The sequence below is a fragment of the Balaenoptera physalus genome, assembly GCF_965194825.1.
Source record: "Balaenoptera physalus genome assembly, chromosome: 14".
In the NCBI taxonomy this organism is placed as follows: domain Eukaryota; kingdom Metazoa; phylum Chordata; class Mammalia; order Artiodactyla; family Balaenopteridae; genus Balaenoptera; species Balaenoptera physalus.
Genome location: NC_138893.1, coordinates 74,717,811 through 74,732,268, shown reverse-complemented (window position 1 = coordinate 74,732,268; position 14,458 = coordinate 74,717,811). Strand labels below are relative to the sequence as shown.

The 14,458-nt window shown below is 42.8% G+C and overlaps 1 protein-coding gene across 16 annotated transcripts in view; it reads left to right on the top strand.

Annotated features, from left to right (window-relative positions):
- Nucleotides 1-12,875: 12,875 nt before the first annotated feature.
- CCSER2 (coiled-coil serine rich protein 2) overlaps nucleotides 12,876-14,458 on the top strand; it is a 149,492-nt gene continuing 147,909 nt past the window's right edge. For 5 of the 16 annotated variants that reach the window (XM_082424195.1, XM_082424194.1, XM_082424196.1 and 2 more), the window contains exon 1: nucleotides 12,879-13,119. The gene's annotated coding sequence lies outside the window, so the exon portion shown is untranslated. Of the gene's footprint in view, nucleotides 13,120-14,458 lie in introns of all 16 variants that reach the window. The other 11 variants (XR_014253249.1, XM_082424193.1, XM_082424183.1 and 8 more) reach the window with 4 other exon arrangements.

Below are 14,458 nucleotides of genomic sequence, written 5' to 3'. Positions count from 1 at the left end.
TGCAGCCCTGGTCCACGTCTCCACCAGAGCCTCTGCTTTGGGGTCACTTTGCTCTCACCAAGGTGGTCCTATGGCTGGCTCATTGGTTCTCAACTCAGCTGCCTACCCCACATGTTACTGGGAACTTAGGAGAATTTCTGGATTCTTGTATTCCACAAAAGAAACAGGGGTGGGTGCTGGGGAAGTGCTTCCTCTAGCTCTCCCTTGGATGAACATTCCATGCTGCCTCCTCTCCCCTAAAATGAGGTGGGAGTTCCCTGTGAGAAGCATCCTTCCAAAGTACCAAATGGGAAGAGAAACACAAGCTCCCTTTGCTTTAGGCTTCGATCTGAAGAGGCAGTTCTTCCATTTTAACACTAGGACCAAATGTGGGGAGGGGTAAACACAAGGACACTGGCACCTGACATCATTTGTATCTCTTTCTCTCCTCTCCTTTCCTCCCAGAGCCAAAAAGACTTTCTTTCATTGCCCGCTTTGTCTGAAAATCACTTTTCCATTGTTAATGCCTCCTTCTTCCTGTCGTGGACATTTGGCCGCCTTCCCTGGGGCCATAATGGCAGAATGGCTTCTGGGGAACATGATTGAGAGAATATTAAAAAATACATGGCTTAATGTTTTCAAAAGATTGTCTCTGATACATTCAGTAATTGTGTTATCTTTTTTTCTTTGTTACATTTGCCAGACATTTGTCATTTGTTTATGCTTTTTTATTTGGTTTGATTTATTAATTCTATTTTTTTCCTATTTTCACATTCAATAATATTGTTACCTTTATGACATTCTTCAGTTTTAGATTTTTTTCTAACATCTTGAACAGAAAGCTTAGTTTATTAATTTTCATCATCTTGAACTTTAAAAATATCAATATATTTCACAATCACATGCTGTAAGTAGGTAATTTTACATAAATGGGATCATGTCACACATGGACACTTTCTCTGCCACCCTCAGTTACATCATCCCTTTTGTATCAGCACCGCCCCTTGCCATTTTCTTCTTATATAATAGAACATTTGAGGCTAGAAATTTATTTCTTTAAATGCTTTGGCTGTATCCTATTAGTTCGACATGTAGGATTCTCACTGTCTTTAAATTTCTATAGACATTAAAATCCTGCTATAGGTTGCCTCATAGCTAATGTGAATTTAGACATACTAGATCTAAATTTACTGAGATCAGTGCTTTGTTCCTCCCCTCCTCTGAGCCCTCTTCTTCCTTCTCTTTTTTTTTTTTTAATTAATTTATTTATTTTTGGCTGCGTTGGGTCTTTGTTGCTGCGCGTGGGCTTTCTCTAGTTGCAGAGAGCGGGGGCTACTGTTCATTGCGGTGAGCGGGCTTCTCACTATGGTGGCTTCTCTTATTGTGGAGCACAGGCTCTAGGCGAGCAGGCTCAGTAGTTGTGGAACGCGGGCTCAGTAGTTGTGGCGCATGGGTTTAATTGCTCCGCAGCGTGTGGGATCTTCCCGGGCCAGGGATCGAACCCGTGTCCCCTGCTTTGGCAGGCGGATTCTTAACCACTGTACCACCAGGGAAGTCCTCTTCTTCCTTTTCAAACGGGGTCAGCTAAAATTCTTATCCTCCTCACAGGAAGGGGGATCTTAGAAGATGTGAGATTGGACAATGGAGTGAAGAGAATATGGCCTCCAATTTCCTGGGATTCTCCTGGCCCATTGGCCCCAGGTCAGTTGGAAAACACCAGGTAAGAGATCCTGGGACTGTTGTTCATGTCCTGGATGTAATCAGCCACAGAACTCAAATGCACTCCTCTGAATATTTAGGTTGGGGTGGCCATCGGCTAGCAGGTAGAACCAAATGCAGCCAGATCCTGGATGGATTTGGGGAAATCCCAGCTACAAAGACGTGACCCTCATCTTTTCATCTCATTAAACCTGCAGCAACATAAACCTGTGCATTTTACAAAATTGAATTTTTTGGACTCTTCTAAGTGGATTATGGTGGGGTTTTACTGTGGGATGTGTGAACAAAGAACAGAGAGCGTCACTCATCACCCAGTTATACAAGGGTTAAATTGAAACCCATGCGGTTGCCCACTAACGGGACACCCTGAGCGGGATTCAGGATGAAAAACAGGATGAGGCACTCTGTGCTTTGAATAAATGGGCCCCTATATTCCTAGAGAGTGATAAGTCTATCTCAGGAAGAATTTCAATGACCCTAGATTCTTGCATCTTCCCACATACATAAAAAAAACACTAAAATCATTAACTTGAGATATCTGTTCTTTGTGATTAGCAGTCATCTTTTACCATGATGTATGCTTGACTATATGTATTTCCTAGCCAAAAAGAATCATATACAAGCTGGCTCCTCTCCTACCTCAGAGCTGAATGAGTGGCTGTCTCCAGGGCTATAGTCCTCAGTAAGATCCTGAATAAAACTTAAACTCACAACTCTTATGTTGTGTTTTTCTTTAAGTCAACAGATGAAATATACTTGAGTCTGTTCCTACCCCCCTAGACCATGAACACCCAGCGCCAGAGAATGGCTCCCTGCCCCTGATGTTCACTCACCCACTGCCCTCCTTCCAGCTCACATCACCCTGTGGTCCTGGCGCCAGGCTTTTCTGCATTTCGCACCCTTGGCTCCTAATCCTGTCTGCCATTTCCTCCCTCAAGCCTTCTGACTCCAACCAATGATTCTGGTACTCTCCTTTTTGATTGCGTTTTAAAATGATTATTATTGTTATTATTTGAATTTATTTCCTATACTGCATAGGTATTTCCTTCATATGGTACAGCATTGAAAAGCTACACAAGAGTCTACAGTGGAAATAAAGTCTCCTTTCATTCCACATCTCTTAGTAACAGAATCCCCCTTTGTGAAAGCAACCACTGCTAGAAGTTTCTTGAGTATCTTCTGAGAGATGGCCTTTGAAACTACAAATATTTGTGTATATACACCTATTTCCTTTTCCCTAAACAAGTTGTGACACATTATACATATACCTCACACCTGGCTTTTTCCCCTTGACATCGTGACTTAAAGGGAGCTCCATTCCAGCACATGGAGACCTGCATGTTGTTGTTAATGCTATTACATTTCTTGGGCCTTGACTTTTGGAAAAATGTCTTGGGTCATTCTGAGAACCCCCAAAGCTGCCTTCTACTCCCCACACTGCAGCTTCCAGTAAGAGGTACCCCGTTCAGTCCACCCCACCCTCAGGGACTGGTACCATCCCTGACGCTCTCCCAGGCTTTCCTGCCAATGATGGAGAGGAATGAGCCAGCTCTAGCCACAGCACTTTATTTCTCTCACAGAACAGCTGAGCTGAAAAGGGAAATGGCTCTTTCTGGAAGGGAGTCTGTGGACCTTCAACAATGACATGCTGATGCCTGGCAAGGAGCCCAGAGTCACAAAACTTCCCCAGCCATAGCGGGCAAATGGCATTCATACGGGAGGGAAAGGCTCAGCAATATCAAATCAGCAATCCTTTCTTCTTTATCTGCGTGTTTATCCTGTAAGATAAACAAGGGGTCACTTTCCACAAGGAACAGTCAGCATCCTTCTCAGGTTCCAGGGCAGCAGGATATCTCAATTTCTTTATTCCTTGATCATGCAGGTTATTGTATTATCACTTCTTAAAAAGTTAGCCTTTTTCTCCCCAATTCAACAAATATTTTTGAATACCAGCTACGTTACAGGTTGTATTCTAGGTACCAAGAATATAACCGTACTGGAAGGTCCCTATTCTCAGTCCAGTTGTTTTTTGTTTGTTTGTTTTGTTTTTTTAATTCTCCAATCTTCCCTCTTACATGCTCTAAAACCTGTTGGCTGTTTCTTGTATAATATTGATATGTTCATTGTAGAGTAATTTCACGGGAAGGATAAAAAACTTTGCTCAATTTCCTGCTTGCTTTTGGTTCCTATTCCTTTCTCCAGACATGTCCACAGATCAGGTGTGTCAAGCAGAGTCTCCTGGCTTCCGTGGCTGAATGCCCTGGTGCTCAGGATAATGCAAAGGAGGTAATGGAAGGTAGAAGGAATCAGATACTGCACTGAAGTTGTCCGTGGTAGAAACTGCCTCTAATATACATTCTCCTTTTCTTCATAGGCATAGATTTTTATATCTGGGTACAGAACTGTAGAGAGGAAAGAACACATTTGCCAGCCTCCCTACAACTAGGTGAGGCCATGAACTAAAGTTTGGCTGAGGAAATATAAGAGGAAGCGTCCTGTGGCCACTTTTAGGAACCTACCTTAAGAGACTGCTGGAGCATGCCTTTTGCCCTTTCTTCATTCCTTTCTCCAGCCTACTGCTTAGAACACAGTTGTTGACTTAGACCTTGAAGACGAGAACCACATCCTAGGGATGGTAGAGGAACTTCAAGAGAAACTGATGGCGCCAAGCCCCATAACGATACTGGACTACGTACACCTTGACTTTTCCTTGAAGGAGAAAAGAAATTCTGGTGTAGTTGTAACCTCTGTCAGGTTGAAATTTGCTGATTTTTTTCCCCATTCCTACCTACGTCATAAGCTACCATCCACTCAGAATTCTGAAGAAATATATTTTCATGTTTATTTTAAAATCTCTGCTATTAGTAATGGCAAGGGTTAATTTATAAATGTTGATTTAAAAGCTATCAGCCATTCTCAGCCCCAGCCTTTCCAACCTACACAGTAAATTTTTCAGCTTGAAACCTGAATCCTACTCAGTGGGTGAGCCTGAGAAGGGGGTATGGAGTGTGCATGTGGAGCAGGGCAGCGGGTATAGAGGAGTTTGGAATTGTTCTTTCAGGAGGTTGGATTCCAATATGCCCAGGCTACCCACATGGTACTCTACACACCTGTGTGCTCAGCCCAACATCCGCCTGACCCTTAGTGTCTTGCTTCTCCATCATGAGCAGGTCATTCACTCCTCAAGGGTGCACATCCTCTTTTATGTCTGTTAGAAGAACTGGCTACTGGTCGGTGGCCTAGGATGGGAATCCTCTCCATGATTAGTCCCAAGTACCAGGGAAACTGGCAGCAGAATTGGCATAGGAGCCAGTTGGGAAGAAGTGAAAAAGGCAGCCCATGGGTCATTAAGCAGATGGTTTCCTATCACTGGCACCACTATTGGCTGATGGTGCATGGGCACATGGAAGTCCTCTCTACAATGTCCTCAGTGACCTGAGCCTTGGAATCACCCATCATCCCTTTCCTTCCTGGCCCATTGTTGAGCCAACTGCCCAGGATCACAGACAGATTTCAGAGGCTCTGTGGTGTTTGCAGGAGCCAAGGTGAGGCCAAGTCATCCAGAGAGAGCTACTGAGCCCTGAACAAATCAAGAGGACTATATCTCCCTCTACCTTACTTGGAGTCTTCCACTTGGAAGGTTAAACAAGGGACATTGCTCCAGTGACTACAGAAGGCAGGAGACAGCATCTTTGAGGACCCCAACTCTTCCCCAGCACCATAAGGTCTTAAAAGCTATAGCCCTTCCCATCCCCCATAAATTCAGACACCTTCTTAGAGAGAGAAGCAGGGAACAGATGAAGCCATAGAGATATCGGGTCTTTTTACCAGGAAATAATCAAAGACTTCTTAAAAGGTATTGTTTAAAAGATCAGTTATGTCCAAGTTTTAAGCAGATTGATATATATTTTTCCAAAACCCAGCAGATAAGGAGTCAGGAGAAAAGTCAGATTAGTTATAGTCAAATAAAGGAATTTAAATTTCTCTGCTGTTATGGGCTAAATTGTGTCCCCCAAAAATTCATATGCTGAAGTCCTAACCCCGTGTACTGAGTGTATTTGGAGACAGAGTCTTTAAAGTGGTAATTAAGGTAAAATGAAGTCATTAGTGTGGGCCCTAATTCAACATGCTGGTATCCTTGTAAGAAGAGATTAGGGCATAGACACAGAGGGACACAGGGATCAGACGGCCATCTACAGGCCAAGTTGAGAGGCCTCAGAAGAAACCAACACTGCCGACACCTTGATCTTGGACTTCCAGCCTCCAGAAGTTGAGAAAAAAATTTCTGTTGTTTAAGCCACTCAGTCTTTGGTACTTTGTTATGGCAGCCATAGCAAACTAATATATCTGCATATCTGAATAATAGTGTAAATAAATTTACATCCCCGTTACGACTTTAATTTTTACATGAATTGAAGTGTGTTGTAATAATATCTAATTATTTCGCACCTCCTCTGTGCCAGGCATTACTCTAAGGGCTTACATATATTAATTCATCTTATTCTTATAAGAACCTCATTTATTCTCCATTTACAGATATGAACACTGAGGGACAGAGAAAGTAACTTCTAAAGCCTCACAAAGCATCAGTGGCACGTGGCAGAGCCAGGATTCAGAGCTAGACAGTTAGGCTCCAGAGTTACATGCTCCACCAGCACAGGGAAACTTGGTTTTTCACTTAAATATAATACTTCCTGGCAGTTGTCCATGTCAGTACATGTTTGTTTAAAGAGTCACATGGAATTATAGTTTTATTCCAGGGTATGAAAACTAAACCTGCATTGATGCCTTTGCTGCTTTAGCTAGTAGCCTTCTGACCATCCTCAGGAACAGTGACTCATCCAGAAAGAATTAAGGCATTTCCTCTCACCCCCAAGGAGGAGAGTGGCCATTGTGTTTCTAAGGATTGGTGGGCCCTCCTTCATTTAGTAGAGCTCCTTTTTGAGAAGCTTTGCCTGAAAGGAATTTAAGCCATATTATGACAGAAAAGAAGTAAAATGAGAGTTTGTAGGAGAGGTACTAGGTGGATTTGGAGCTGGCACCCTAAGAAATGCCTGGGAGCAGGGGACAGGAAGAAGTCTTTTGAAAGGTCTTGGGGTCCAGTAACTGGCCCATACTTGTGTGGTCCTACTTGTGGTATATAGTCTGGAAAGGGTCAAGTCTAACACCAGTGGGGGCAGAGGACTGTAGGGAGTTCTGTTGGAGTGGCCAGGGTGGATGTCAGACTAGAGGAGGGCTGTCCTACACCAGAGGCAACCAGCCAGGGCAGGCTGCACAGTGGGGAGAGAACACCGTGTGAGTGGGCACTTGCCCTAGATGCTGCCTGTCCAGCCTCCTGGGAAAGCCTATGAAATCCATGTCCCCTAGTGAATCATCTGCTAGTGAGGGGCTTCCTCTTTTTACCCCAGGAACTTGGCACACCTTCAGGAGATCTCACTAAATTATTTAATCTCCTGTTCTCAATCTCTTTTTCCGTTTTCATCAATTTCTGGGAGAGTTCCTCAACTTTATTTTCTATCCCTTCTATTGAGTTTTTTCGTTGTTGCTTCATCTTTTTCATTTCCAAAGGCTCTTGAACAGTGTTTTCAGAACATTTTTTATGACATCTATTCTTGTTTCATGGATGCAAGGATATTTCTTATTTCTTTTATATTTCCTTAAACACATTATTTATACTTTTTTTGTGAGGCAAGTGAATGGGGGTAGTTTTCTTTTTCCTGCAGAGTTTCTGGTTCCTTTCAGGTCTATTTGTTTGGGTCTCTGTCTTCTGCGTTAGAGGTTGTCTTCTAGTGTGCTGCAATTTTGGTTTCCTGTTCATTGTTAAGCAGGAAGGGGGAACTAAGGAATCCTATAAAACTATATTGGATTCTGTACCTATAGAAAAGAAAATATACCTTTTTTTGAAGTGCACGTGGAAAATTCATGAAAATTAACGAAATATTAGGTTGCCAAGAAAATCTCAAGAAATCCCAAAGAATAGAAATATACAAATAACATTCTCTGATCATAATGCAATAAAACTTTCAGAAATTAATGACAGAATTTCTTAAAAATGTAAAATTTCCTTTATCCTGGTAAGTTAAAAAAACTATTAAACACCTATTGGATTAAAGGGAAAATAAAAAAATAAGATTGCAGAATTTCTTGAAAATAATAATGAAAACATGACATAGAATCTCTGTGATACCACTAAGGCAGTTATCACAGGAAAACTTATAGCTTTAAACACCTGGTGCAATAGAAATAAAAACATCAATATAAATGAATTTAGCATCCAAAATGGAAAGCTAGGAAAAAAGTAACTAAAAGAAAGGAGAAGGAAACTAATAAAGATCAAATTATAAATAATGACTTGGAAAACAGAAAAGAGTAGAACTAATAAATCCAAAAGTTGGTTATTTGAAAAACACAACAAAATACACAATTAGCTAACTTAAGCCTTAAAAAGGGAGAAATCACAAATGTAAGAGGGAAATCGCATAAAAGGGGGTAAATCACTACCTAACTTATACTTTAAAAAGAAAGAAATCACAAAAATAAAAGGGAAATAGCATAAAAACAGAGAAAACAATTTTTGAGAAGAAAGTACTTTGTGCAGCTCTGTAAATAAATATGAAAGCTTAGAAGAAATGGGTATGTTTTCAGACAAACAGAAGTTGCCAATATTGATCCTAATAGAGACAGAAAGTCTAAACAACTAATTGCTATAAAAGAAATGAAAAGGCTAAAGAGTTATTGCACAAAATAATACACAAAGAATCACCAAGCCAAATGGTTTCACAACGAAATTCCACGTAATCTTTAAAGGTCAGATAATTTCATTGTTACTTAAACTATATATAATATTAATCTCTAAACCTGATGAAGATTATCAGGTTTTTATTCTGATACATTTCAACTTATTTAGGATAAATTCCAAAGATTTTTATTCCATCTGTAAATCTTTTTTTTTCTTTATTTTTGGCCGTGCCATGTTGCATGTGGATCTTAGTTCCCTGACCAGGGATCGAACGTGCAACCCCCCTCCCCCCGCCCCATACTGGAAGCACAGAGTCTTAACCACTGGACCGCCAGGGAAGTCCCGAAGATTTTTATTCCAATAAAAGGAGACAACAGACTATTCTCAATTAAGAATTTCCTTATCTATTCATCCATGTCTTGGCTCTTGTGAATTATGTTGTGATTAACACTGAGGAAGAGATATAGCTTCAAGATAGTGCTTTACTTTCCTTCAAATATATACCCAGAAGTGGGATTGCTGTGTCATATGGTAGTGCTATTTTTAATTTTTTGAGGAACCTCTGTAGTGTTTTCCATACTGGCTGTACCAATTTACACTCCCAACAATATTGCACAAGTGTTCTCTTGTCTCTACATCCTTGCCAGCATTTTTTATCTCTTGTATTTTTTTTTTTTTAATAATCGCCATTCTAAGAGATATGAGGTGATATCTCTCTCTGTCCCTTTTTTTTTTTTTTTTAACATTTTTAAAAAAGAAATTTATTTAACCAAAAAACCAAAAACAGTTCACCTGTTTCTCCCACCCTTCCACACCCCCGCCTCTGGCACCCACCAATCTGTCTGTTGTCTGTATCTATGAGCTTGAGCTTGTGTTTTTTTTTTTTTTTTTTAGATTCCATGTATAAGAGAAATAATACAGTATTTGTCTTTCTCTGTCTTACTTATTTCACTTCATGTAATGCCTTCGAGGTCCATCCACATTGTCACAAATGGCAAGATTTCATTTTTTTCATCCCTGAATAATATTCCATTGTATATATACCAAATCTTCTTTATCCATTCATCTGTCAATAACACAGCTGTTTCCATATCTTGGGTATTGTAAATAATGCTGCACTGAACACAGGAGTTCATATATCTTTTCGAGTTAGTTTTTTGATTTTCTTCAGATGAAAATCCAGAAGTAGAATCGTGGGATCATTTGGTAGTTCTATTTTTAATTTTTTGAGGAAACTTCATACTGTTTTCATAGTGGCTGCATCAATTTACATTCCCACCAACAGTGCACAAGGGTTCCCTTTTCACCACATCCTCACCAACATGTATTTCTAGTCTTTTCGATGATAACCATTCTAACAAGTGTGAAGTGATATCTCATTGTGGTTTTGATGTGCATTTCACTGATGATTAGTGATGTTGAGCATCTTTTTAAAGATAATAAATGTGTATTACAGTATTTAAGCAATAAATAAATAAATAAATACAGAGGTCCCTAGGAATATTAACTCCCAACTAGTAAAACATGTTAAGATGTCTATAAACTTAAGAAAATACACTGAAATATTATTATGATTGTATTAAGTGTGTTTGAGAATTGTGGGAAGTCTTTTCCTTGTTTTACCTATTATGATCCTATTGTTGATACTTTTTTAATCTAATAAACATGCATAGTAAAAATGTATAAATATGCTTGCTGACTCTTCTCTAGACTCATTCCCATACAGACATCTGTAAGGTAGACACCTCTTCCCCCAAACATTCTGTGCTAGCATACCGTTTTTCTTAATAAGCAAGTCCAGACTGAGATCCAAAAGATCATCTGATTCCCTGTTTCTGTGCCCTGACACCACTGGGCCCATCCCAAAAAACACAGGGAAGGTTTGTCAAACTACCAACGTTCCCACCACAGCATTTTGTACATCTGCCCCTGACTCTTCATCTTCTGTTCTACTTCCCCTGCTCGTGGGGCTGGGGTTATACCCTGGCCTTCTCAGCTGTTCTCTGCTGCCTAGCCTGTGTTGAAGGCTGCCACAGTTGGGTTACTTATCCACATAACACATGACACTTAAACCTTTGTCTCCCATCAGTCATTCATGGGTTTCTGGGAGATGGTCATCTCCTACCTGATTAGGATGATTGTAGCATAGATTGTTGAAGAGGTAGTTTAGTGCAATGGTTCTTAAGGTGTGGTCCCTGGGCATTATTCCTCCCAGGAACTTATTAGAACTACAAATTTTTGGGTACCACCCAGGCCTTCTGAATCAGAAACTCTGGGGGTGGTGCCCAGCAAGCTACAGTTTGCTAAGCTCCCCAGGTAATTCTAACTAAAATTTGTGAACCACTGCTCATCTTGATCTGCCCTCTCACCTTTAACCTCAGTCATAAGCAGGCTTCAGACTCTCAGAGGTCAGACTTCTAAGGATATATATTATATGTATATACAATATATTTATATTTAATATTAAAAGCTTTTCTATAGATAGCTTGATATGCCTGATAGAACTAATGTGACATGATAACAACCAAGTAAATGAGGAAATTGGGATAAAGACTAAACAGCAATAAGGAAAATTAGATGAAGTTGGGAAATATTCATACACAGCAAGCCCCCAGTAACCTTTGCAGAGGAAGAAGGGAAAGGTGACAGTATTTAAGAGCTGCTAAAGAAAAGAGAAAACATAATCACCTCAAGTCTTTAGAGAATCACAAGATAGCAACCTAGCAGTTTGGAGAAGCATAGCTCTTTCTGGTTTTTGGAACAGAGATGTTCCTTTCCTAGATCCTCATATGCAGACTATCGAGTATGTAGCATCTTCCTCAATTCCTGCATACAAGCTGTTAGGAGACATTTCTTTTCTTTTTTTTTTTTAATTAATTAAATAATTTATTTATTTTTGGCTGCGTTGGGTCTTTGCTGCTGCACGTGGGTTTTCTCTGGTTGCGTCAAGTGGGGGCTACTCTTTGTTGTGGTGCACGGGCTTCTCATTGTGGTGGCTTCTCTTGTTGCAGAGCATGGGCTCTACGCGTGCTGGCTTCAGTAGTTGCAGCAGGCGGGCTCAGCAGTTGTGGCTCGCGGGCTCTACAGCACAGGCTCAGTCGTTGTGGCGCACGGGCTTAGTTGCTCCGCGGCATGTGGGATCTTCCTGGACCAGGGCTTGAACCCGCGTCCTCTGCATTGGCAGGCAGATTCTTAACCACTGCGCCACCAGGGAAGCCCGAGGAGACATTTCTTGTACCACCTCTCAATTTAGCTGATGGCATAAACCCCAAAGAGCATGTTAGTAACTGCATTTCTTGCAGGATGTTCTTGAGGGGTGTGTTCAAGTGTTCAGTCTGGTGTTTGCCTAATGACCTGACTTAATCCAAAGATAAATCGTGGAGTGTTTAGTTCTAGTCTTTCTCTACATTTTAAACATACATCTTATCATCCAAGAAATTCAATCTTTAACTTTATGGGTTGATTTTAAACATGACACTATTTTCCAAATATAAAAGTATATTATTAAGAGAAGTCTGGTTCTACAAATCAGGCATGCCCCCTCATATCAGTCTGGTAATTTCTACTCCCTTTCCTCTTGGAGTATCACTGATCTGGAGGCATGAAAGAAATGGGTATTTCTCAAGAAATCCTCAAAGTTATTTACTGCAGTGGAGGTGTTGATAAGCGTGGCCCACAAGGATTTCAGGTAAGTCTATTGCCAGACAGGGGAACCTCCAGGGCTTTTACATCCAGCTAGACCAGGGAGGCCTCCAGGGGCAAGGGCACTCAACAAGCCAAGCCATCAAGGAAGAAAGGAGAGGAAGAGAAGGCCTATGGCTGATGGAAGTCCCAGAGGGCAGGAGGACCTGGCTTCCGGCAAAAGAAACCCAGATTGATTATGTCATGAAGCTGTTTCCACTCTCAGCACTCCGGTGTGCCTATTTCTTCCCCTCAGTCTCAGTAAGATCCGGCAGAGTGTTGGTTCTGGCATTACCCAGAGCAAGCACCGGAGGGCAGAAAACCGGGATGGACCTGAAAACACAAAATGTTAGACCTGTCCACTTCACCGAAATGTGGGAGAGGAGCCCATGTCAGTCCCAAAACTCAGACTACTCCTAACTTTCCGGGGTCAGGAGGTTTAGTTGACAGGTTTGACCGCGGTCAAGAGGCAAATGTTGGTCCAGGAGGCCGGCTATAGGTGGGTCAGCCACCAGGCTGGCGTCACAAGTTGGGCGCAGGAAAGGCCTGAGTCAGGGGGCAGAGAGGCAAAGTCAGTGGAAGGGGGCGGGTCCTGAAGTGGGGGCGTAACCTGGGGAAGGCTGGCGAGAGGGCGGGGGCGGTGCCAGAAATGGGCCGAAGCGGGAGTCAGGCGGCGGGGGCGGGCCCAAAGGCGGTGCCTAACCTCGTGAGGCTCGCGCCTGCGCAGGGCGTCCCGGGGGGGGCGGGTTTGCGCGCGCGCGGTTCGCGGGCCCCGGAGGGCGGAGTCCAGGCGGGCGCCGGCTGAGGGAGGGGGTGCGGTGGCTCTGGAGTCCAGCGCTCCCTGAGGCCGTGGACTTGATGCTGGCTGCTGTGGGTCGGGCGGCTGGGCCAGCGGGGATGTGACGGGCGGCCCCTCGCCTCACCTGCCGTCCTTTGGCCTGCAGGTCGCTGGGCGACCCGCAGCCGGGCCGCGGCTGAGGAGGCAGCGCGACCTCCGCACGGTGAGAGCCGGGGTCGGGGCGGGAGCAGGGGCCGGAGTCGGGGCGGGGCGAGCGCCCGCGGCAGCCCTGGGCAGGGGGCGCGGTCCGGGGCCCAGGTCCGGGCGCCCGGGATAGGGCCGTGGCGTCCTCCGGCCTCCTGCCTTCCGGAGCGACCCTCTGGAGTCTCCGCGAGCCGCCTGAGGCCAGGCAGGCGTGGAGCGGGGAGGTCGGACGCCCCTCGCCCCTGGGGCTGTGACAGGCATATCGGGGCCCGAGGGCCGCTGCGGCTGCGGCCCTCTCTCTCTCAAGGAGAAATCAGGGCGAGGCTGAGATAGCCAGTGATTTCAGAGCCAGGATGCTAGTGAGGGATGATAGGGAAAGTACCAAGTACCGGGATGCCCCGAATGACTGTGGGTTGTTTTTTTTTTAATTTTAATTACTGGGCCCAAACAAAGACACACCCTAAACACATCCTGAGAGAAAACTTTGGTGGACCACACCGTTGCCATAGGTTCAGATGCTTCTTCTCTCTCCTTTTTAGGCATCTGCTGTTTTTATACATATATATATATTTTTTTAATGCACCTTTTTTTTGTCAGGCAAAAGGAGAATGACTCCTTTGAGGGATCATCTGACGGCTAAGCTTGAGTTTGAATTTCAATAATTGCAAATTCATCTTTGTGGGCTACCCAGCCAGTTAGGCTTGCTGTTCCTAGACTAGGCCTGAACAGCGTGGAAATTACTGATGCAGGGACCCTTCGTAGTCCCAAATTGGAATGTCTGTGTTTCACTCCCATTGGTGAGATAAATGGAGCTTAGGCTTACCAAAGTAACCTTTCGAAAGGCATTTCTTTTCTCCCTTTTTTCCCTGAGCATTAAAATATTAATGGAACCTATTAATTTTGCCAGTTTTTTTTTTTTTTTTTCTTAAGCATCATCTTTTAGACTAGTTTTAAAGAGAGTTTGGTTGTGGCACCTCTTCTTCAACCAAAAGGCATTTAAGATACTCGCCTTCTGCAAAAGATAGTCACAAAAAAACATGTCTTATCTGTAATCAATATATGTATTATAAGGATTTAAACATTCCTGAATGTTTTGCCTGAAGTCAGTCTTAGATGTTATTACTGTTTGCCTCTCTTAATTTATTACTTAGCATCTTTATTATTTTCTTATTTGCTTGTTTTCTTTAGTGTTCTCAACAACACTGATGTCAAATAATCTTTAGGTAAACACACACTTTCTTGAACCCTTTAGCTGTAATTCATACTGTTTTACTTCAGTGTTGTATTAATACGCCATAGTAAGAAACTGCTAGAAGCCATCCTGAACAGCAGGAACTCTCCATTTAAAAAAACACAAC